This window comes from Ambystoma mexicanum, chromosome 2p (genome assembly GCF_040938575.1).
Source record: "Ambystoma mexicanum isolate Mex_15411 chromosome 2p, UKY_AmexF1_1, whole genome shotgun sequence".
NCBI classification, from domain to species: domain Eukaryota; kingdom Metazoa; phylum Chordata; class Amphibia; order Caudata; family Ambystomatidae; genus Ambystoma; species Ambystoma mexicanum.
Genome location: NC_090923.1, coordinates 1,131,407,970 through 1,131,434,018, shown reverse-complemented (window position 1 = coordinate 1,131,434,018; position 26,049 = coordinate 1,131,407,970). Strand labels below are relative to the sequence as shown.

At 46.6% G+C, this 26,049-nt stretch overlaps 1 protein-coding gene across 1 annotated transcript in view; it reads right to left on the bottom strand.

The window, feature by feature from the left end:
- B3GAT3 (beta-1,3-glucuronyltransferase 3) overlaps positions 1-26,049 on the bottom strand; it is a 295,818-nt gene that overhangs the window by 197,259 nt on the left and 72,510 nt on the right. The window lies entirely within an intron of this gene.

Here is a 26,049-nt window from a genome sequence, read left to right as displayed (position 1 = left end):
CATAGCGGAGGTCATAGCCAATTACTTTCGGGAAAATGATTGAGGAACGCAAGACCCTGAACTGATATGGGAGGCGGGCAAGGCGGTAATAAGAGGGGAGTTAATTGGGAGGACCGTCGCATTAACACGAGCTAAAGAACGGACACAAAAAGAACTAGAATAGCAAGTTAAGGTCAGGGAGAAGGAAACAACTCCTTGAAAACCCTCCAAGTCGTAAGAATAGCTTGATCCAAACTGAACGCGCTACATGCGTGCCAATCAGCTCCGGCGGTCCAACGTGTTAAATAATTTTACTATTCGAAATGCAACAAAGCAAACAGAATTTTGGTAGCCAAACTGAAACAGCCTTAAATGCGCGATCGCTTTGGGGCGCTCCGAAATTCCATGGGGTAATTAGGCATAGGGAAGGGGAAAAGATCTGAATCATGGAAAACTTCTATAGAGAACTCTTAGAAGGGGAGAATCGGGAGGAGCTGGGTGACGTTTTTATCCCAGCACACATTTCACAGCTTTCAGATACTGACAGAGAGGGGACAGGGTAATTTCAGCGCTCCCACATAACAAGACGCTGGGACGTGATACGTTCCCTGCCTCTTTCTACAAAACATTTTGTTCTACATTAACACCTCACTTGGCTAAAGTCTATAACTAATTTCTCAATTCAGGCAAGATCTCGGGATCTATGATGGTGTCGAGAACCACACTCCTGTTGAAGCTTGGGAAGGATATGCTGGAGTGTAACTCGTAAAGCCCCACTGCGCTCCTAAACAATGATTTAAAAATCTTCACTAGACCATTGGCCAAGCGATTGATGGAGGTCATTCCTAAAATAAATCGATGCAGATCAAACAGGCTTTATTCAAGGGCGCTTCACATTCGACATTAGATGCACAATCAACCTGATAGAGTGGAGCACCTGTACGCAGCAGAAGTTGGTTCTTATATCTCTGGACGCAAACAAGGCCTTAGATAGCCTGCGATGGGCTTAAGTAACAAAGGTACTATCAGCATTTTGGTTTGGTCCAAAGTAAACGAGGTGGGTCCTGGCTGGTTTTCAATCCCCATTCACTACTATCAAGGTTAACCAAAACTCCACTAAACCAATTAGAATCAGGAGAGGTACCCACCAGGGATGCCCACTGTCCCCACTTATTTTAGCCCTAGTACTTGATCCCCTGGCGTGCAAGATAAGAAACGAGGATACCATGGCGGGCATATCATTTAGGAACATGCAGCATAAATCGCCCTGTATGCAGACGACCAAGTTACTTCTTACCTTGTAACGTTCTTTCGACGGGATGTTCCTCCGACGTATTCCTCATCTTAGATATCTCCTTCCAGCTCTGCTGGCCTCGGAAATTTTTTTCTCTACAGGGCGCTGCGCGTCGACGTCCTCCGAGTCGATGTCCCTCGACAGCCGCCGTATCGACGTCGACGTCATCCTGCCTATAAAGGCCGTGTGCAGCGTCCGTTGCTCAGTTCCGTTTTGTAGCCCACAATAATACTTTCTGGACTAACTAATCACCCTGAAGGAGCGTAAGCTGCAACAACAAGGGAAGTAGAACTGCGGGGATGGATGGGAGGGTCGATGAGGAATACGTCGGAGGAACATCCCGTCGAAAGAACGTTACAAGGTAAGAAGTAACTTGTTCTTCGAAGGGATTGTGTCCTCCGACGTATTCCTCATCTTAGATAGGCTTCCATAGCAGTATTCTATTATCGGAGGAGGGAGTACTGACTTCACGCTGTCTTCTATTGATGAATAGAATGCAGTACAGCCCTTCCAAACCTAGTCTCTTGACTGGAGGAGGAATCCAAATTGTAAAAACGTGTAAAGGTATGGACAGACGACCATGTAGCGGCCGCACATATGTCTTTAACCGGCACGCCTCTTTTGAGGGCCGATGAAGCTGCAATACCTCTGGTCGAATGAGCCCTAAGGTTTTGAGGGGGCTCTTTCCCTGCCAGTTTATAACATTCCAGAATGGCTAGAATGATCCATCTGGAAATGGTCTGCTTAGTTATTGGTAACCCCAGCTTGTGACCTGCGTAACCTACAAACAGCTGGTCTGCCTGTCTTATCCTGGCTAGTCTACTGATGTAAAAACTTAAAGCCCTCCTAGGGTCTAGCCTGTGTAACTTCTCTTCCTCTTTCCCCGGGTGAGGAGGAGGATAGAAAGATGGTAGGGTAATCTTCTGAGTGATATGGAATTCAGAAACCACCTTTGGGAGGAAATTAGGCTTCACTTGCAGGACAACTTTGTCTTTGTGAAATATTGTGTGAGGGGGTTTACAAGAAAAAGCTTGTAATTCGCTCACCCTTCTAGCAGATGTAAGTGCTATTAATAAAACAGTTTTAAGGGTAAGGAATCTTAACGAACAAGAATGGAGAGGTTCGAAAGGTGTACCCATCAGGAAAGTTAGTACTAAGTTTAAATCCCATAGGGGAATTTGGAATGGTCTTGGGGGATAAACATTGGTTAACCCCTTTAGAAACTGTATTACCAAGGGTAATTTGAAATAGGATGGTTCTTCCGCAGTAAGCTTAAAGATGGATAGCGCTGCGAGATAGCCCTTAATGGTGCCAACTTGAAGGCCTGAATTTGCCAAATGTAGTAGGAAGGACAAAACCATTGGTGTACCACATGAAAAAGGGTTGATATTCTGTTCTCTACACCAGCTGCAAAATCTGTTCCAACGGCAGCGGTATAAAGACTTTGTTGCTGGCCTCCTTGCCAAAAGCAACACCTCCATAACATCATCAGGGAGGTCCCAATCCTTGTACCTCAGCCTTTCAGAAGCCAAGCGTGAAGGTTGAGGGTTTTGATGTCTGGATGGAGAACCTGACCTCCCTTCTGTGAGAGTAGGTTCTCTCTGAGTGGAAGTCGAATTGGAGGGCAGATGGACAAGTCTAGAAGGTCCGGGTACCACGTTCTCCTGGCCCAATCCGGGGCAATTAGGATCATGGTTCTCCGGAATCTTCTCAACCTCCTGATCATTTGAGGAATGACAGGGACCGGTGGGAACGCGTACAGAAGCGGAAACTCCCAGTCCACTATGAACGCGTCTCCCAGAGCTCCTCTCGGGGGAAATTCCCTTGAGCAGAACAGGTCGCATTTCCTGTTTAGGCTGGTGGCGAACAGATCTACCTGAGGGGTTCCCCAAAGGGCGAAGATCTCTTGAAGGACTTCCTGAGCTAGCTCCCACTCGTGGGAGACTGTGTTCTGCCTGCTCAGAGCGTCCGCTGTCAAGTTCTTCTCTCCGGCTAGGTGAACTGCCGATAGAGAGATTCCTTCTTGGATTGCCCAAAACCAGAGCTGCATCGCCTCTCTGCACAGGGGTAGTGATCCTACGCCTCCTCTTTTGTTGAGGTAATGCATGGCCACCGTGTTGTCCGTCATTATCAGGACGTTCTTCACTTGTACAGCTGGCAGGAACGCCTTCAGCGCAAGTCTGATGGCTCTCAGCTCTAACAGGTTGATATGTAGTCTGGACTCCGATGGAGACCAACGACCGCTGATGGTCAAGTCGTTGGCGTGGGCTCCCCACCCCGTGAGTGAGGCATCCGCGACTACTGTTATCTCCGGCCAGGGTTGCCAAAACTGTTCTCCTTTCAGAATGTTCTCCTGACAGGCCCACCACTGAAGGTCTCGAGCCACCCTGCCGGGAACCTGAAGAAGATCTGTCATTCTCCCTGAGAATTGTGACCACTGAGTCCTCAGTGCCCACTGGAGGGATCTCATTCTCAGGCGAGCCTCTGGCACTAGGAAAATGCAGGATGCCATGAGGCCTAGCAACCTCAAAAAGTCGAAGGCTGGGAGACGTTGGGCATGTTGGAACTTGGTAACCATCTGTAGAATATCTTGAGCCCTCACCTCTGGTGGCGAGGCTTTTCCCAGGGAAGTGTCCAGGATCGCTCCTATGAACTGGAGTCTCTGCGATGGTATCATTTGTGACTTCTTTAAATTGAGGGAGAAGCCCAGTCTGTGAAGGAAGTGGCACACGTGATTTAGCTGGATCTGAGCTTGTTCTGGAGAAACAGCCCTGATCAACCAATCGTCCAGGTAGGGGTAGACGTGAATCCCTTCCCTCCTTAGACTTGCAGCCACTACCGACATTAACTTGGTGAAGACCCTCGGGGCGGAGGTCAGCCCAAATGGCAGCACTCGAAATTGATAGTGAGAGTTGCCAATTGCGAACCTCAGGTATTTCCTGTGTTTGAGATGGATAGGCACATGGAAATAAGCGTCCTGAAGGTCCAGAGATACCAACCAGTCCTGGAACTGAAGGGCCTGGAGGATCTGAGAAAGAGTGACCATCTTGAATTTGTCTTTTCTGAGGAATTTGTTCAAGTCCAAGATGGGTCTCAGTCCTCCGTCTTTCTTTGGAATGAGAAAGTAAGGGGAGTACCAGCCCTTGTTCCTCTCCGCTACAGGTACCGGTTCTATGGCACCTTTCTCTAGCAGGTCCCAAATTTCCTGCAAGAGGAGCGGATCTGGAGCTTTCTGAGAGCTGATCCCCGGTGGATGACTCTGAGGTATACGTAGGAAAGGCAGGCAGTAACCTTGGGCAACTGTTTCCAATGCCCAAGCATCTGACGTGATAGCCTGCCATACCGCCAGATGTTGAGTCAACCTGCCTCCTACAGGTGTCCTGTGAGGGAAGTCCTCAGAGTGGTTTTGGGGCGGCTGATGCAGATGCCGATGGTGAAGGGGTACCTGCTGTTGCTGCGGCTTTTGAATATCTACCCCGTCCACCTCGGGTAGTTCTTCTTTGTCCCCTTTGAGCCGGTCGTCCTCTACCTCTTCCGAATGCGGAGTAGAAGCGAAAGGACTTGCCCCTCGCAGAGGTTCCTGTGGGACGAAAAGGAGTCCGACGGATTGCAGCTCCTAGGGATTTTGCTGCTGCTTTTGAAGTTTGCAGTTTCTCTAAACTGTCATCCGCCTTTTTCCCGAACAAAGAAGAGCCATCGAATGGCATGTTCAAGAGCCTGGCTTGCACATCTGGGGCAAAACCAGACTTTCTCAACCAAGCGAATCTCCTGGTTGATGTACTTGCCGCCATTGCTCTGCTGATACTGTCAGCCGAATCAATGCCCGTCTGGAGGGATTCGCACATAGCGTCTTTACCGTCCTGTATAATATTCAGGAACGCATCCCTTTCTTCTCCCTCCGGGATGCAGTCAGCCGCTGTAGAAGCACACTCCCAAAGTGTATGGCTGAACCTAGCAAGGGTGCAAGTAGCATTAACAGATTTTAACGCCATGCTACATGCTGAAAAGACTTTCTTTGCCATAGCATCATATTTTTTATCGTCCCTGTCCTGTGGGACGGTAGGATAAGCCGTCTTGACATCGGTAGAGGATGCTGCCTGTACCACCAGACTTTCTGGGGATGGGTGTTTAGACAAAAACTCTGGGTCTGTAGAAGATACCCTGTACTTTGTAGACAGTTTTTTATTTACTGCTGGTACTACATCTGGGGTTTCCCAGTTTGTCATGATCTTTCTCTGAAGAGCTTTATGAAAAGGCACCACAGGATCCTCCTGTGGGCCTTTGTCAAGAATATCCGTGAGGTCATCTTGTTGGAAAGATTGTGAAGGTGCAGACCACCCCATGAACTCTGTGATCCTGGCCATTAAGGCTCTATAGGGGGTTTCAGCATGCTCCCCCGGGTCTGGCTTAGCAAACTCCACCTCAGGGGAAGTGTCTAACCCACTTGCCTAATGTAAGGAATCATGAAGATCCTTTAACCTGCGCTCTTCAGAGGAAAATTCCTCTCTAATTGGGGTTACAGGTCCCTGCAACTCAAATGTGTCTTCCTGTTCAGACAATTCACCCTCTTCCAAAATTGAGGACATAGTTCTCAATTGTTCTGAACTCATAAAGGGAGTAAATCCCATTTCCAAGGCAGAGGGTGCTGAACTTGTCATTATCGGCCTCGAAAACGTCGATGTCGTCGACGCCGACGTCAAAGGCTTCGAGCGTGGCGTCGAAAACAAAGGCGGTGGCCTCGAAGACCTCGACAGAATTGGAATTCTACTCGACAATCTCGAAGCCATCGACGTCGAGGACCTGGGGATAGTCACTGGGTGTGTCGTAACCGTGACTTTTCTTGGCGTCGATGCCGGTGTCGAAGCTGGCGTCGAGTCGACAGACCCGTGTGTCGAAGGTCCCTTCGACAACGGCGTCGAAGACATCGACCTCGACGGAACCCTCGTCGACGGCGTCGACGGAACCTTCGAGGAAGGTTTGGAGGTCATAGTCCTACTCGAGGGTTCGAGACGCGCTCGAGAGGTTTCCTTCGCCGGGTACTGAGACTCGCGGTGTTTTTGACCTTCGGTTCTTTCGACCAGAGCATCGCTCTCGGCAGTCTTCGAGGGGGTCGAGGCCGCTTTCTCGAAGACGCTCATCATATTTTTGCGGAATTCCTCCCATTCAGCCCGGGAACTATGTTTCGTGGGGCAAGGGATTCTTTTTGGCGAAACAGAGGAAGAGGAAGACGGAGAAGGGGATCTTCGACGTCTCCTCTTCGAGTGCTTCGATCTCGAGGAGTGATGAGACCCACTCCGAGACCTGGAGCGCGAATGGTGACGAGGAGACGAATGTCTCGACTTCGTCGACGAAGAAGAAGCTTTAAAAGTTTTACCTTTCTCCAGCTTCCCCCTACGCTCCTTCAGGGCCTTAGCTGTCATGGACATACAGTCCTCGCATTCCGAACAATGGTGTTCAGCTCCCAAACACCACAGACAAACTCTGTGAGGGTCAGTCAACGACATCTTTTTCCCACAATCTCGACATTTCTTGAAGCCGGATCGAGGAGTTGTCGGTTCCGACGAGGAAGCCATCGAGTACGGATCGAATGACTCGAGGTAAATACGATTAATCTGACTAAGAACTGAGCAACGGTATTCCGAGGCACTGAGTAAGCGTGGAAAAACGGAACTGAGCAACGGACGCTGCGCACAGCCTTTATAGGCAGGATGACGTCGACGTCGATACGGCGGCTGTCGAGGGACATCGACTCGGAGGACGTCGAAGCGCAGCGCCCTCTAGAGAAAAAAATTTCCGAGGCCAGCAGAGCTGGAAGGAGATATCTAAGATGAGGAATACGTCGGGGGACACAATCCCTTCGAATATTATTTTCTTGGGGAAAGCCTCAGAGTATATACCAAGAGCCATCTCAGTGATAGAGCGTTTAGGAGAGCTTTGGGGCATCGCACCATACACTAAGAACAATCCAACCTGCTTTGCGACTCAAGTGGGCAAAAGACAAGTTAGAGTACCTGTGCCGTTCCTAGTGCCGGCCTACAACACCCATTATGGGGCTAACTTACCATCATTGTTCAGAGAGTGCGACGAGGATCTGGAGAGGTGGGACCAACAATAGATCTCCTGGCTGGGTAGAATTACAGCCGTTAAAATGTCATTAATTCCGAACGTACCTAACACCTTCCATGCTCTCTCAGTGAAGGTCCGCATGAAGGGAATGGAGCGGATACAGCGTAAAATACAGACATTTATCTGGGGCAAGAAGCACCCTAGGGTTCCCCAGAAAATGTCATTGTGCTCACCTTGGCAGGGGGATCTTGGGTTTCCCGCAATCAAAGGATACATGCTGGCAGACCAAATTAGTGCAAGGTTTGTCTTGCTCCATTCCGACAAGAAAAAATGGTTGGAGTTGGTACAGGGAGTCATGACGAAGCCCCCCCCTTTAATTTGCTGTTTATGACGCACTCTGAAAGAGGGTTGGGAGGACGGCTCCTCCACTCTACAGAGGCCTCCCTTGTATGCTGGGACAGGGGTTGCAGTATGCTGGGGATCCCCCCTATGTCTGGGCACACTTTCACTGATTCTAGGGCATCTAGATTTCTCTCCAGGGATGGAAACGCTGGCCTACAAGAGATGGGGAAACAGGTGGCAAATTTAGGCTGGGACAAATGTACAAAGCACTATGCCAATCACATATGAGGAATGCAAAACCAACTTCTGTTGGCAGAGAACGAGAGACATAGATGCATGCAGATTAGACACTGGGTCACTAATCTGGAAGTAAGGGGGACAAGGGCTCATAAGAGATTCAAACTTTCATTGGTAGAAGGGGTCACCTTAGGATGGACAGCACAATACTATAGGTTACTGGATCCTATAGACATCACCGATGTACAGGCCTGCATTCATAAAAGGGAAATTCAGGCGACTTTGTGGAAAGGGCGCATAAGTCCTCATGCTGTACTAGTATAAAAGAGTGCGCTTATAAAATCCTCCTTCTATATCCCCCAGTAGACCCAATTGATTCAATAGGAATATCTTGGCTGAATGCTAATGAGATTGTTGGGGGAGGGATACGATTGGGCATCTATGGTGGTCATGCAGGGTGTCGCAGATCTTCTGGAATGAGGTGCTTTCGCACATAAAAGAGCTATCAAACACAACCCTAACATGGGACCCTAAAGTTATATATATATTTTTTATTAGCACTGATTTTTTGTTTTATTACAAACATATTTTAGATATATCAAAGCATCCATTTAAAATACATCTTTAAAAACATGAACTCTCTTACAAAAGAAACCTTTTAAAAAAAGAATAGTCGCTAAGGCCAGGTGCACATTGCCCCTCCAATCAAAGTGGCCCAACATTCTTCTAGATTCAGGGTACAGTTATAAGAGAAGAAATTACCCCATGTTTACAGTTCTGACGTCTGTTAAACCACTACAGGATAATAAGAGATGTTTTAATTTTTCCTGTTTATTAGTCTCTTTGCAGTATCGAAAAGTCACTAATCCATTTCCCGGGTCTCAAACGTGTCACAAGCATCTCCATTGTCGGGTACAAGTTCAATCTCACGCTAAGGAATTGGGCCTGATAGTAACTGTTGGGGAATTGTAGGAGGTATGATGGCACTGTGCCATATACCCTGGTTTCGCGATTACAGTGATAGAACTATTTGTACCTTTTTGTTTCACTCAATGTGCTGATCCAGTCAGCTCTCCAGATATTTACCTTCACTTTATCTGGGTATCTCTTAAGTTCGTCGTGTGGGGTCTAGTTCTGCAAGTATGTATTTGCAGGCCTGACTCCACTAGAATTGCATGCCTGTTTTGGTGAAGTGCTGTCTTTATCATACAAGATAATGTACCCTGAGTGTCTTCCATACATTTAAGATAAAAATAAAGACTTTTCCACCTAACCATCCCGTACAAAGAGACAAAACTCAGTTCTTGTCATATCACTTCTATTGGAGTTGATCTTGGCATGCCCGACACGGATTTCCAAAAGGCCCATCGATGATCGGCAAGACTGTTCCTGGTAGGAAAAAGGCAGACTCTGCACCAACTATAAAATTGTATCAGTGGGGCCATTGAGAAACAACCACATTTATTTTTTATGTATATTTTTGCCTTGAGAGGCAAGGTTTTTAATCTTCAATTTTAATGCCTTTTCATTAGGTGCATCAGGTGTTGTTGATCAATACCCCCAGGTAACGGAACGTTTGACCTTGTTCCAGAGGCTACCCATCCAGGCACCATGTGTGGGGTTTTAGCATCCGTCCCTGTACCAGTTCCAGGATGAAGACCTTGGATTTCGGGAAGTTAATCTGTAACCCGTTGCTGTCAGTGTATTCCCTCAGAATGTTCAATTGACGTTTCAGACCAATGACTGTTTGGTCCACGAGGACTAAATCGTCTGCATACAAAAGTCTCTGCAGCGTCTTTCCTCATAGCATCAGCGGAAAGGATCTGGCTCCTGCTGGTGTAAACCCCAGATCGTAAATAAAAAAGGTAAAATAATGCAGGAGACAGCGGGCATCTTTGCTTCAGTGCCTTTGAAGTTTGAATCTTGTCTGAAAGGAGTCCAGCTCCACTAAGTCTCACTCTCAGCAAGGTGTTGAGTATAGGGCTTTATAGCCTCCAAGTTTCCTCAGGACACTCCCAGCTCTCAAACTTGGCCCATCCGAGTTCCCTGTTGATACTATCAAAGGCCTGTGCTACGTCTATAAAGCACAGGTAGATTTTAGTTTTTTTCCGCAGCACCATACCTTTCATAAATATTAGTAAGGAGGATGTTAACGTTGGCTACCATCCCTTTTGTGAAACCCGTCTGGAATATGACATATCTTCCGCTAGCTCCTGACCATTCCATCAACCCCAGCAGCACCAGGGAGGGAAAGATCTTCCCCACAACATCAAGAAGGGCAATAGGGTGGTAGTTCTTGGGATCAGCCCTATTGCCCTTCTTGAATATCAGGATTATTATAGATCTTCTCCAGGACGGGGCACCTTTCCTGCCCTCAAGACCTGTTTAAACAATATAAACAAAAAGGCTGCTCACATTTCTCGATCTTTTTTTAGGTCAGCAGGCCCCAGAGCTCTAGAAGAACTTGCTTCACCAATTTTTGTGGCTATGGCCTCTCTTTCCATCAGTGGTCTCGGGAGGATAGCTCAGGGGCAACATCGCCGCCTTGGAAGCAAGACAACACGAAGAAACACAGGTTCGATCTCCTGGTCCACGCTTAGAAACCTCTGGGTATTAAGCGCATTATAAATAACCTATCATATTATATCATATATTCCAATGTCTTTGATCCCCCGAGTTTTCCTCCATGTGCGGGAGGACTTCCCTGGCAGAAAAGAGCTTGGAAAAATGGCGAATCCATTCTTTTTCCACCACTGCTGGTGCCAAAGAAGACACTTATGTGGTTTCCACGCTGTTGATCAGGGCCCAGATGTCTTTGGTGCATGACATACATATCAATTTCAGCATGGCTTCCGCGTCCCAGTGTGTCATAGTTGCCTTACATGCAGAAAGCCAATTTTTGTGCTGCTGTTTTCACCTTTTGCTTTTAATAAGGAAGACTTCAGTAGTCAGGCTCCTTGCCATTTGTCTTAGGTCCAGTCTGTATAGTCCGCTGCAGGACTATGGTGGCGTCATATGTGTGTCGATGGTTGTGCAATCGTATTCTCCCCTCCTCTGTTTGTTTCAGCGAAGCTCTGTAGAATGGGGACAAAATTAAGGGCGTCCAAGGGTATTTGAACTCACTGTATTACTATCCGATCTTCCTATTGTGAGATCAGACTCGCTATTTTGTCTTCCGACATTTTCCCTGGATTTATTTCTATCTTGGAGCAGTATGTCAGCTTTTCCACCCTAGCTCCAGTCGTCAAGATGGTTCTGAAGAGGTTATGGACGCTATTTGCCATTTCCACCACTTCAAATGTTTGTATTAGCGGCAGGATGGTACCGATAACAGAAACATAGTCCAGGGTTTCCCGCTGAAGGCCTCTGTGCCAGGTCGCATTGCCTGTGTGCAACCATTTAATAAGTGGAAGTCCCTTTCTTCCACCAATTGCAACCACTGCTGTCCTCTCTCTTCTGCCGCCGAGTGTAAAGGTCATAGTCCAGTCTTTTGATCACACCTTGGTGGGTTGCATGATAGATTTAGGTATCCACACAGGATGCCATCATAGGTCTCTGATCTTTTATAGAATGAGTTCAGTACATCCCAGACTCCTTCAGTGAAGTCCTCTGCACTGATTGCTACTGGGTTTCAGTATAAATTCATCAGTAGAATGGTCTTTGGTCCCAGTTATTCTTTGTATTCACATTTTAATTCTATGGACTGTATGTAAGGGTTTCGGTATTCCCATTTCTTCAGTGAGATCCCCCTGCCGGCTTTTGAAAGCTAGCCCAACTTACAGGGGTACTCCTTCATTTTCTCGGGAGGATAGCTCAGCGGCAACGTGCTCGCCTTGGAAGCAAAATGACACGGAGCAACACAGGTTTGATCGCCGGGTCTGCACTTAACCGCGTTATAAATAACCTATCATATCATTTCATATATTGGGGTACCCCTTAATCACGCTCACACCAGAGTAAATGCACCACTCTAAGGAATTAAGGCCAAGAGTCTTCATCTTGCAAAGATAACAAGTTTAATCTGTACACTAATGAGGATGGAGCAAAGGACTCTGCCCCCCTGACCAGCATGTTGTCCTTCTTCCGTGGCCGGCTCCTCCAGACTGATGGCAAGCAGGCACCTTAATATACTGTTCAACTTGGTTACTGGATACTGGCATAGCTCATCCACAACTGTCCTTCCTGCCTTTCAAGGGATGCTGCAGTCTCCCTTCTTTCATGGCCAGGTTACAAACTACTTAGCATACTGCTGCCACTGCTGGAATACATTGTAGCTCCTGTTTAGCATCATTTTCTATATTATAAACATTTATATATAAACACACCTTCCCGCCATACTCTCAAGACTTCACTCAATACACTTCTAGTTTATCTGGTCCAGTAATTCTGCTTAAAGCCTCATTTTCACATAATGTTGCATTGTGTGCATGAGCATGTACACTCCCCTATTCTTAGTCTGCATGGGCTTTTGATGTACAGGACACATTACGTCGTGCTCTATGCCAGCCTTAGCCGACACCAGGCAATGCCTGTAGTCTATTTTTAGCACAGGCTTCATTCACTGTGCTTTGAGATTTTAAAACTAACTAAGATTTAGCATTATTACAAATTCATTCAGCTAAATAGTTATTTGCATCTTATATTTAAGTACTAACTATTTTCATTTAGTGGCTGGCCACGCCTGTGATTATTTTTGCATGAAAAAAGCTTTCTCAGTGCTATAGTGCTTCGAGAAGTCTTGCCTGATTATAAAGCGCTTGAGGGGTGCAGGAAGGCGCTAGCCAAAGGGCTAGCTCCTCCCCAACATTCCCCCCTTTTGTTACTTCTACAGTAACAAACTCATCCCCACCCGACATGTCTATATTAGTTTGAGTTTCACCTTTTTTTGTATGGCAAGGTGTTCTAGATCCCCCAATTGATACCATCATATTTGCACTATTAAAGATTATATGAACACAACATCAGAGACCCAATTGGCACATGCAGAGGAGAACCAAGAAGAACACGATCACAGGGACCAGTAGTTTTACTGCTGCCCCTAGCCATGAAGGGACCCAATCAAAGGCAAGCGATAGCCAATCTGTGTTCTGAACTCCACCTTCTTTCTTCATTTGAACACCTAGATTGTGCACCACCTTGATGACGTGGGATAGTGACCCCCTCTCGGAATCCTCCGGGGGTATAAAAGTGCAGCAGCTTCTTGTACCCCAGGAGCCAGAAAAGATGAAAAAGGAAGTCTCTGCTGAGCTAAAAAGTCAATACTTGTCAGGTATTCCTCTGAGCAGTGCGGAACAACAGTCTTTTGAGACAGTTTGAGCTCTTCTTTATTCCCCGCCGTTGAAATCGTCCTTTTTCTGGCAGCATACCAAATTCGTGTGTGATCTGCAAGCTTCTTTCTGCTTCTTTAGGTGCTAGAGTGGCTGTTTGCACCTCGACAGGTATTTCATCTCCCTTCAGGTGTTCTTCCAGGATTACTAGTGGCACTGAGTGCAGGGTGGCCAGTGAACACTTGCCCCTCCAAGATGGTAGGAGCTGCAGGTAAGCCTGTCGGCCACAAACCCAGTAGTAATCCATCACCGCTGCCGTACCTTTCATCATCCAGGGATCACAAGAGTGTGGTTGCACTGTGTGTTTGCGCCACCAGGAACTGTTTCTTCATTGAGTCTATGGCTCTATGTACTTGTACTGGCTTCTTCATTGCTGCAATCCATGGCAGCCTTGTGATGTGTTGGGACCATATTTGCGCACACATTATCTCTACTTGGGCTATTGCTTCTCCACTGTACTCAATCAGTCCATCTGCCAGGCACATCACTGTGGTGCCCTGCCATTTGTCGTTGCCATTTGAGTAACCTCCCAAGGAGAAAAATGGTCCTTGTAGACACTGGCGGTATTTTGTGTTGCCATTGCAAGATCCCACCCAGGCCATCCAATGGGAAATTACCACCGGCACTAACTATGCTCGAGAACAAGATTGGATCACGGAGGATGAAGAAACATTCCTGAACACCCCTGAGGGTAGAACCCCTGCGTTTTATGCACTTCCCAAAATCCACAAGGACGCCACCAACCCACCCGGCAGACCCATCGTCTCAGGATGCGGCTCCATCATGGAACCCTTGTGCAAATTTATAGACTTCTTCCTCAAGCCCCTCTGCCAACATACACCGACATACTTGAAGGACACCATGTCTACTATTAACATCTTTGAAAACCTTCCATTTGACAACAACCATGATACTCTTGTCACGCTGGACATCAAGGCACTATATACCAGCATTCCCCAGACATCAGCCCTGGAGTGTATAAGACACCACCTCACTCACCATATGGAGCAAAGCAGAGTGCCCGTCAACTTCATTCTCGAGCTCCTAGAAATTGCATTGACAAAAAACTTTTTCACCTTTGATGAAACATTCTATTTGCAGATTAGTGGCACTGCCATGGGAGCAGCATTGCCCCCAGTCTAGCAATCCTCTTCATGGCAGAGTATGAAGCCTCGTTGTGCTGAATCAACACAACCCATTTCTCGACAAAATTCAAAATTGGTACAGATACATAGACGACATCCTGTTTATTTGGAAAGGAACCATACCAGAGCTAGCTACATTTCACACATGGTTGAATCAAGCAGCAGAGATTCAATTCACCCTGAACAACAGTCAAACAGCTATAAACTTTCTGGACTTAACAATCACCACAGATGACAACAGGCTCCAATGCACACTGTATGGCAAAGAAACCGATCGCAACACATTGCTGCACTTTAACAGTAATCACCCGCAAAGCCTGAGAACTAATTTACCATTTGGTCAGTTCCTAAGAGTACGCAGGAACTGTTCGGAAACTCAACAATACCAGCAGCATGCATCACACCTTGAATCCAAACTCTTGGCACGTGGCTATCCTAGAAAATTACTCAAGAACACACGCAAAAGAGTCTTATGCATCCCAAGGGAAACCCTACTCCAACCCAAGAATCATGATACACCAGAAGATCAAATCACCTGTGTGACCACTTTCGGACCAGATACCAACAGTATCAAAAAAATCATTAAACAATTCTAGCCCCTTGTTCATCAAAACCTCCCTGACGAACCGATACCCAGGATGGCTCTCAAAAGATCTAAAAATCTTAGCGAATGGCTCACACATGCCCGCCTGCCAAAAAAGACAACTAGAACAGGGCTATGGGATCTTAGAACACCAACAGGCCACCACCCATGCGGCAACTGCACAGCCTGCAAGTACACAAGCAAAACTAAATCCTTCAAAATTGAAGGCAAAGAATGGTCCCTTCGACAATTCACCAATTGTAAGACACCCAATGTGATATACGCCATAGAGTGCCCTTGCGGCCTCCGTTACGTGGCACAAACTAAAAGACCGGTACATAAACGCATTGGGGAACATCGTTCTAAAATAAGATGCCGTGCCACCACAGCACCTTTGGTTTCCCACTTTTTGGAATTTAAACATACACGAGATCAGTTGAAATGGTGGGTCCTTGACAAAATTCAGAACACCTCTGACATCAAAAATGCCTTAAACTACAAGGAGGCCTGGTGGATTTTTAAATTGCAGACAATTGAACACGGACTGAATGAAGCCTCTCCTCCAGAAAATTACCACCATAACTGAAGTTTCTGAGCCATCTATTTTTACACTTCAACAGCGTGGGTCCAGTATGCTAGATTCCCACACTAGGGCTCCAGCCTTGTGTCCTAGACTATTCCTACCCTAGTACTCTGTAGACACACCCTCTCCAGATGACACTAGGACTGGCATCCATCAGGGAATACCATCCCCCTCATGTTTTCTGTACCCCCCCGGGGTACCACACTCACAATTCCCCATCCATGACCTTATGGATTCAGCACCACCCCCACCCACCTCTTCGAGTTGGGACACACGCCCATTGCCTTCTCTTCCTGCTATTTGTCTTAATACTGCCTGGTTACGTCTTTACTACCAGGCACTCTGCACAATGGGAGCTTTATAAACACACACTGCCACTGTCCTTAGCCTAACAACAACAACAGGGCACACAGAGCCCTCGAGCTGCAGCACAGATCCAAATCAGTTTATTTTCAACCAGGGAGGGCTGTATATATTACCTCAGCCTCTGGTTCCTTACAGTGCCCACACTACGCGTCACTGCCAGTCAACACTGCAGCCCGAACAACAGGCTGGCACCACACGGCAGTTGCACTCCTCGCAGCGCATGCGCGAGTAGATTAGTGTCCCTGCACACCATCAGGCACAGCACACAGAGCCCTCGAGCTACACCACTAACTTCCAGCCCATGCGCACATTTGCGCACGATTCACGCACTGTTTTAGACACTAGTCTAAAGCACATGCGCACAGCTAACAGCACACTGTCCAGCCCAGGACCAGCCCGGACACAGCCCCGAGCTCTCCATCATCCCGCAGCGGACTACTACGCTTCTCCCCCCAGCCCTTTGAAGGTAGGCTCACGCTCGAAGCAGGCTCCCCCAGGGTGACTCACTCTCCTACTGAATACTGCACGGCATATTCCCATGCCACTTTTTCAATATCTGCCCCTCTGTATTTTACAGGAATCACAATCACACGAATTTAATAGTTCAACTGATCTTGGATTGACTCTGGCCCCATGCAGCTACACGGATACACCCCCGGTGCAGCCCCACAACAGCCCGCTCCTATGCTGGGTAAGAATTAGGTGCATGCTTGACAATGACACCGCCAGCCTTATGACAGCCATTTGCCATATTTTACATGTAGCAGCAATCTTATGCCTCTCATCCTCTCCCGCCTTTTCTCCTGTTGTGTGCTAGATCTCCAGCCTCTCCAGCGGACATCCCCTCATATACCAGACTCTATTTAGAAGGCTAAACGAGGGTCTCATACGCACACTGCGGTTGCATTTCATCAGCCACATTCCAGTTTAAAGTTTGATTTCTACCCTTCCCATCCCAGCCCGGACACACCCAAGGTGAGTCTAATTTTAATCCCCCCCCATACCAGAATAAACATCCACATGTGTTTCTGTGTCCTCCTTTTTTAACTGTTGACCCAGCAATACTTGCTGTTAATATAAAAATACGAGCAAGTATACTATTTAAAACAGGCCATTTCTGTTTTTCTCTTCTTACACATTATTTTAGGCTATCGCAATCCTACTGGCCCAGAAGAAGGCTGCCCACTCAAAAGCCGAAACGTCACTGCAGCAGGCTTTCACCTGCCGTCAGTCAAACATCAGGGAATTTTCGTTCCCGAAGTAGAGCAAGGATCGGCCACCACCCTACTAATGTGAAAGATTTCACCACAAACAACAGAACTTTGCTTGACTAAATAAACCAAAAGAGTTAGGCCATATACTCTTTAAGAACAATGCATTTGAAATGTCATTTTGCCTAACTATAATGTCCGGTTTAGAGTTACCTAACGGCATGTATAGAACAGAATGCACTGAATCTTGGTTATCACTTTTTTGGTATCATTATATCACAATCCGTTGTGCTAACATTGGATGTATTACAATCCAGTGATGTTTTGTTAGAAGACTACAGCATCAGTAAAAATTGCTTTTGATCACTTTTTGTCTTCGGTTTGAATATTAGGAACCAATTGTTTTGTAGAATGGTTTGCATGTAGAAAGCAATCTCCTGTTAAACCCAGCATTGTTTTCCATTCCTATTTCAGAACCTATGTTTTGTCTCAGATGTGGGTAAATCTGGTTCTAAACATTGTCTCCATTCCTTGACCACATACAATGACAATGATTTTTTCTTGCGTTTATATGTTGTTCATTTGATTTTCATTTATAATACATGTAAATAAATACATGTCCCCTGAACTAAGGGGTTTAGAAAAGTTGTTATGATTTATTCGAATATACTTTGTTACTTCCTGAAAATGTGAGGATAATTTAAAATACTTGCATGCTGGGAATAGGGTGATTATCTTTAACACCACTACAGTTCCCTGCAAACAACATAACATTCCACAATTTGAGAATGGTTTAATTCTTTCGGCGGCTACCAACCCCCTCAGTTATACCCACATTGCATAACACTGGGTCTAGATCGAAGCTCCTCAACTGCAGCTGTGCGCCTGGAATGTGCCCTTTATCCCCTATATTACAAGATGTACCAGGCATTGTGCCTCTATAATTGGGACTGGATGTGGAACTAAAACCTTAGGAGCCCCTGATGTGTGCGGGATAAGTGCACACACGTAACAGCTTTCATTGATTATATTCCTTCCTGTAATATGCATATCTGTTCTGTCTTGATGGTCGTGCAGATATAAAATACCTCTGTCCCCAAGTACCACACTAGTAGAAGAAAAAACCACTACTCATGCAATCCTTGAGGCCACAGGTGTAGAGTGTCGTAGGCCTGGAACCAGGAACGCCGGAAGAGCCCCCAACCACATTAAGGCAAGGAATGATGATTAAGCAATGACAATGGCGTTCTATGAGTAACAAAAGGACAGTACCAGGGGCTTACCTAGTGGAAAAGGAGGAAGGTAATGAATAACAGGGTAGCAGGATAACCAGCAGCAGCAGCAGGCTGATGATGTCTTGTGGACTCTCTGAAAAAACACCTGAGCAGGAGCAAAGCAAGAACGTGATCTGTAACCAGTCCGTAAAGCAGTCTGAGGTCGAGAATAAAGAGCGGCAGCCAGAGTCCAGGGAAAATCTGAATGCAGAATCAGTAAGCAATCCAAGGTCGCTTACCAGAACAACAGATGAGCAGTGTGTCAAAATCCAAGGGCAATCCAAAGACAAATCCAAAAAACGTTCCGCGGTCATGAAAGGAGCAAAAACAAGAGCAAACCAAGACGCTAAACTGTTCTCCAAGGAAGCAGCAGTGAAGCGAGGCTTCCGTGTTACCTCGATCCATTTGAATGCGAGGGTTGTCACGTGAAGCGGGTCATGTGACCGCAAGCAGTGTGTTACGTGTCCCATGTAGAGTGCAGTGATTGGTGTTGCTTTGCATGCGTCCGTTGTTTCTGGGTCATGTGAGACCGCTTCCTGATCACATGACATGACCATCCCCGAATGCTCGCACGGCACCGCTGAGCACGGGGGAATCGCCATGGCAACTGCCAATGCAAGAATGGCCGCAAGTATCCCAGATTGCCAGCAGGTAAACCCCGCTTCCGACTAAGCCACAGCTGCTGCCGTTGGGTACGTGAACGGGACTGGGGAATACCAGGGTTTTGGCGGGCGGTGGGTAAGTGTAAGGGCAGAACAATATCAGAGTCCCAGCTATTCAATGTTTCTAAAATCTGGATGTCAGAAATAGTGTCAAAGCCCAACCCCTTACATAAATCATACGTCATTCATACTTTCGGTTTCATTTGTCTAAGAAAACGTACAGGGGTGGCTGGCAAAAAGTGAGCCATTTTGGATTTCCTTTGTTATAGACATTAATTTTACCATTTTTTTCCAACTGTCCAATCCCCCCCTTTATATAGCCACCCCATATAACAGACATCCCTTCATCCACTCCAACAAACACGAACAGTGTCATACAAAACAATTATACTACTACATTTCTACAATACATAACATCTTTATTATCATTATCCCTACATAACAGAGATGTCGGTCAGCCATCTTTTGCTTATTCCTGGAGAGGAGAAAAAAGGTTATCAAGAGAGATAAAGAGAGAGAGAAGGGAGAGAAAGAGAGAAGGGAGAGAAGGGAGAGAAGGGAGAGAAGGGAGAGAAAGAGAGAAAGAGAGAAAGAGAAAGAGAGAAAGAGAGAAAGAGAGAGAGAGAGAAAGAGAGAAAGAGAGAAAGAGAGAAAGAGAGAAAGAGAGAAAGAGAGAAAGAGAGAAAGAGAGAAAGAAAGAAAGAAAGAAAGAAAGAAAGAAAGAAAGAAAGAAAGAAAGAAAGAAAGAAAGAAAGAAAGAAAGAAAGAAAGAAAGAAAGAAAGAAAGAGAGCATGGGCACTGAATTAGTAGAGAAAGACAGGTTGATTAGTTTAGTGATGAAAGGGGATAGATCTCTGGCTGCGTCTTTTATGATCTGGGCCGGGCAGCTGTCCACTTTGCAGTTGGATGGTTTTAGAGAGGCTATCATTTTTTGTACTTCCGGTTACCTTTTTAAATGTGAAGCCTAAGTTGGTGTCAGAGGTCGGCAGTGAACTTAGGCTAGTAGGCTTATTACTGGTAAGTTGTTGTTGTTTATCCTCTATTTTGGTTTGGAGCCCTGTAATTTTATTGGCAAGGGCATTTTGGATACTGGTGCACCGGGGTTTGTCTTTCGTACAAGTATCTGTGGGTGGAATAGGATTTTCTAATTCCTTTAGTATATTAAATAGTTCTTTGGTGCAGGATCCTGCCTGATTTATTCTAACATTGTAGGCTTCTTTCTTGGTACGAATTATCTCCTTTTTATATAAGGAGGATATATTCGTAAGATTGGTTTTGTTTTCAACAGATGGTTCTGTTTTCCATAGTATTTCTAGCTTAGCTTTCTTTTTTCTCAATATTTTGAGTTTGGGGGTGTATCAGGAGTTCAAATGAGCTCTAGGTTTTCCTTTGCGCAATTTCAGTGGGGCGATGGTATCAATGGCAATGGCCATGGAGTCGTTGAAGGTGTTGACCAGTAGGTTAAGGTTGGCAGTGGCCGGTAGTGCATTGAGAGTGGGGAGGACCAAAGGTATTAGGGCTTCAGCAGTGATGTTACGCTTGTTCCTGGTCAGACAAGCTGGTGCCGTAGGACATTTTTTAGGATCTAAGTTAATGATAAAAATATCTAATGGGATGAGGGAGTGGTCAGTCCATGCGAGAGGTTGGGGGGCTTTACAGGTAATATTTCAACTGAGAGCCGCTACCCAGTCGATGATTCTAACTTTCTGATGGGTAGGTTGAGAGCTAAATTGTAAGAAGCCATGCTCAGCTAGAGCATTGGCTAAGGAGGAGGATGGAGAGTCATTGGGGTCATTGTACCCCAGGTTGAAATCTCCAAGGACGATAACTTGTGCTGATGGTTTGAAGTTATCAGCTATTAGCAAGGTGATGTCTTCCTCAAAGGCTCCAGGGTGACCTGGGGGTCTATATATTAAGTGAATAGAGATCGTGCTTTTGGGAGAGGTTTGCCACTCGATTGTGAGATGCTCACATGATTTTAATAGAGAGGAAGTGACTGATCTGAAGTCTAAGGATGACTTAAAGATGATAGCTACACCTCCTCCCCGAGCATTGGGTCTGTCAGCTCTGAGGATGGATTATTTGTCAGGAATGGCTAAGGTTAAGTAAGGTCCTAAGGCCTCATGTAGCCAAGTTTCAGTCATGGCGATGAAGTCAAGATAGTTAGTTAGGATGATGTTGGCGATTTCTGTAGGATGGGCAACAATGGACCTGACATTTAGTAGAGCTCCTTTTAGGGGGAGTGATTTGGGCTTGTTAGAGGCTGCGTCCTTATTATTAGTCTTAGTGTGCGGTTTGGCAGAAAGCTTACTGATCATAAAGGGGAGTGTGGTGCCTAATCTACTGTTACGGGCTGTAAGGTTGGGGTTGACTGGTAGTATGTTTCCTGGAGGCTTGGTTGTGGGGGGCTTAATACTGGGTTTGGTGTGGTTGGGCTTAATACTGGGATTGGCGCCCCCTGTCAAACATGGAGCAATAGGTCTAAGGTGGCACAAAGTTCTATCAAAGATAGTGTTGGCTAGGGTGTCAACTAGGTGGTCACTGTCTTTGGTGGTGTGGGTTGGGTGGTAGCTAGGTGGGAAGGGTGACATGGTGGGCAGGAAGGGTGTGGGGCAAGGGATAGGGGAGTGTCTCAGGCATCCAAGTTTGGCTAGGCCATTATTGAAAGCTATGTAGTTATTACTGCTGCAAGGTACATTATCCTGCATGACACAGAAGGGGAACATGATGAGTGTGAGCCAGGTGAGCATGGTCTGGCTGCGATGTGATCTGGGTTGTAGGGCTAGGGTAGGCAGATTCAACTTTGGCTGGGTGCACACAAATAAGCAGATTCAACTTAGGCTAGGTGTATACAATGTGTGAGCAATGTGGTGGGACGGACGGAGAGTTTTCTGGTGGCTATGGGCTTCATTGTGTACAGGGTGGCCATAAAGCAGTAGTAGGCTAAAACAGATTTCAGCAGTGCGGCTAGAAGATAGCAGTGGGCTAGATCAAAATTTCAGTATTGAAACCTAGAAAGCAACAGTAGGCTAAATCAAAAGTGCGTGACGGAAGGTGATTACTACTGGAATTTTTCCCCCTTCCATTGCTGTCGGGATACAGAACTGAGGAAAGTCACAGAATATCCAGAGTCTTCGCTGTGGTTTCCAGTCTCTGCTTCTTATGGCAGCGGCAGCAGAGTCATTAAAGAGGAAACCGCCAGCAGACGCGTCGGAAACTAGAAATTTACGAAGCGGAAGATTGCGTCAGCCGGGCCTCCCTGACAACATGCTCGTTTCTTCAGAGGGGCCTGACCAGAATGCCACCCAGACGCCCCAAAAGAGGAAAAAACCCTCTCCGGCTGCAAAGTCCATCAGAGCCGAGAGGGCACTGCAACTACACACAGTAAGTGTCTTTAATTTCCCTCCAATTGAGCTGGCGGCGATACACCCCGGAAAAAACTTTTCAAGGACCATTGGGGTTCTTGATCCTAATGAAGCCATTCAAACACCATCCCCACCTCTTTTATCCCCAGTTACAACAAAGGGATGCGGGCAGACGTCTACCTTACCTCAAATGAGGCACCATCTGGGCATAGTTCTACAACCAGAAACTAGCAGGGGCGGGATAAGGAAGCAATTTTTCCACATCCGCTTGATTCAACGCAGCTTCTGCAGCGGCCCCTCTCGATTGAAACTGCAGCAGGAAACATCGCCCCCGAAGACCTGTGGCCAATGGTTGCTTCCGCCTTAGCGATTGTCACCAACAAAGCAGATGTAATGATACATAATATTGGGGCCATGTAAGATCTGAGGACTCCTCCGGGAGGGGAGGAGGCTTGCCATCCCTCCTCCCCCTCCTGTTCCTCTCCCTTTTCTGTTTCCCCGTCTGTCTCCCTAAGGGAGGAGCTGCTTCTACCCAAGGAGGGCATCAAGCTGGTGGTGAGTCCAATCTCACCTCGAGGAGACTGCCAAACCCCCAGCCCCTCGAGACAACAACTTGTCAAACCCTTGACGCAGAGACCTTGCCCACCGGCAAACTTGAAGATCTCCTTGGATGCCCCCAACTCTCCCCCTCTCCCCCTCAGGATGAACCTGTGGTAACAGGTGCCCCGAAACATCTCTCTCTACTGCGATTAGCGGAGTGCTCTCAGAAAATTCTCTCTAAAAGGGCAGTCCGACCAAAGGCTCTGTATAAAAGAAAGGCAGCAGGAGGGAAAAGACTCATGCACTCGAATGTTTCAATCTCCATAAACACACTTAAGGAGTTTTTTGGGAAATAAACGCGCCATGAGGGCGAATGCCAAAAGGACTTCTCAGATGCTGAACTGTTGGCTATTGTTGAAGACACAGCGACGCATCTGTCCAACCTAAAATTACCTTCTAGGAACCCGCTCTGAGCAGAGGGAAACATCAAAAATAAGGCCCAATTAAGTGCCCCATTAGGGCCAGTAAAATGGCACTACGGAAAGCCCCAACAAGGGCGCAGAGACACTAAGGGAAGGGGGGTTGATGGGGCAATTGGTCCCCTTGAGAAAGGTTCCTCCCTAGAGGAAAGGCCTACTCCTGGGGCCTATGGTGGGCATAATGATGTAGGTATCCTTCCAGAGGCAAGGCCCATTGCTGAGGTCTCTTGTGGGCACAAAGAGGCTGAAGTAGAAGAACGCATCCTGGATCATGTCCAGCCTCCTTAGGAAAAGCAGATTAATGGCACCCTGCCAATTAGCGAGCCGAACGAGCTCTGCTTGCCCTAGTTCACTATGGAGAACAGAGCACTTCCACCAGCCAATCTGGCCCTCACCAGCACCCCACGAGCGAACAACAATCATTGTGGAACAACAAACGATGGGGTTGGTAACTTGAAAGATAAAACCCTTGGGCAGGCACATAGTGCAAGATCTCCACTGCATCCGAGACGCCTGAGCGAAATCATGCCAAGGCTGGTGCCAGACACACCTAGAAAAAAGATGGACCCTATGACCATCTTGTCCACAGTAACGATTGCTGTGGCCCCTTTTGGGAAGCTATATGAAGCCATTAATGACACTTAAAGAACAAAATACCTTGCTTGCATTCATGCACACCAAACTTAACTATTTGGAAGGTTTTGTGTCTGCACCAAGATTCTGCTGCTACAACGGGCAAGATCACTTAGGAGCCACAAGATCTGTCCAAGCTGCTAAGAGGCCAATTTCTGGTTTACTGGACCCAAAAGCGATCTCTCTATTTTCGCAAGGAACCCAAACATCTGATCAACATTAAATGAAGGGAGACCATATACCAGATAACCTGGGGAAACCTTCACTTGCAGGGGATCCAGCCCCTCAATCCTCGCGAGTGATATCCGCACTCGCTAACCATACTTCTCTGCCACAAAGGCAAGCCAAGGACAGCCAAATAACATCATATCTACAGCCCAATGCCTTGAAGAAAAACAGCTCGGTGGCCTTTAATCTTCCAGAGGAGGTGTCAATACAAGCCGCCTCTAAACTAACGAATTTTACAGCAATTAAGATTCCATCGACCTTCCAAATTTTCCAACACAAAGGATCTTCAATATCAGCGCAAAGTAGAAAGAAGATCAAAAAAGCGAGAACTCGACCACCAAGGGCAGCAGCGACATTGGTTCCCCCAATCCAGGACAACACAAGAGAGCCTCAAGAGTCTGAGAAATACTCTTCACCACTGCAAAATAGAAGAGTATTTAAACTGAAGTTCAGTGACAAGAGCACAGATGAACTCTTCAGCCCAGAGAGGTCGAGTGACGCCTCTTGTAGCTCAATAGACCTAATGAACATGAGTATATACACTGTGGAAGAACCGGAATCGGAAATTCCGACCACCAGCCAACAAAAAAGGAAAAAACCCGAAACCCGGGAAAATAGAGCAACAGAAGAACTCAAAACAAACGCTCTGCTTCTAGATTCTCCATCATCTACTCTGGCGCCTCGGAATAAGAAGAATAGAGTCTAGAAAAGTCCCAGTTCTATCGGGGAACACCGGTTTACTAAGGAGAAAGACACTCACAAGACAAGGGATGACCTGAGAGATCATCGACGAAGCAGCGAAGGAAAGTCTAATAGGGCTGCCCCCCCATGGTCAATCAGGATTTAGAGATACGTCTGTGAATCAATCGAATGCTCTTCAGGAAAAGACAAAGGCGAGGAGACACTCGCCAGGTAAAACTAAAGTACATTATAAATCCAGAGTTCACGATCTGAAGGGGAATAAACCCGGATTCCCATTGGGAGGAAAATTTCAGAACCATTCACTTTGGCACAGGCTAAAAGTCTGCTCAACGAGGACCTTTAAACTTCAAAGGATACAAGAAGAGCCCGAAAATTGGATATTGAACCGTAGGGCATTAGCGAAATTGTTCCATGAGATCCGTCTTCGCATAGTAACATCACGAAAGACATTAATATCTTGGAGCCTAACCCCAATGGAAGAAAGGACAGCTCCTACCTACACATAGATCTGAACTATATTCAACAACAAATATGGAGGGCAAGAGATAAACTGTCTAACATGGGATTTGACTTGACCTGCACAACAGCAGGCGACACCAGCTCAAAATCTCAGCTGGAAATGACAGCTCAGAGTCAGAAGATATTTACGTTCAAGGGGCAAGATTGTGAACGTCAAGGGTTTGACTACTCAAGAAGATGGAGGAGTGATCAATTAATGAGCGATGGACAAAGAGCCAGTATTGGCAATCCAGATTCTGCATCACGACATAAAAGCAGCATTTGGCAAGACCCCACAGGAAAACAAGGAAAGACAGGGGAGTAACAGACGCGGAAAACCTTGCTGCTCCGTCAACTCGTAGGATTTTCCAATTAGTGGATCAATCGCGTGATGCTCATTTATCCGATAGGAAAGATCCAGAGGCAAGTAGGCTAACTTTCAAGAATGACCAAAAAGGGGACAGGATGGAAGTCTCTAAGACCCAATTAAGAAGGCAATAGCCATCACAAAGGACAATTACAGACTGCCTGATT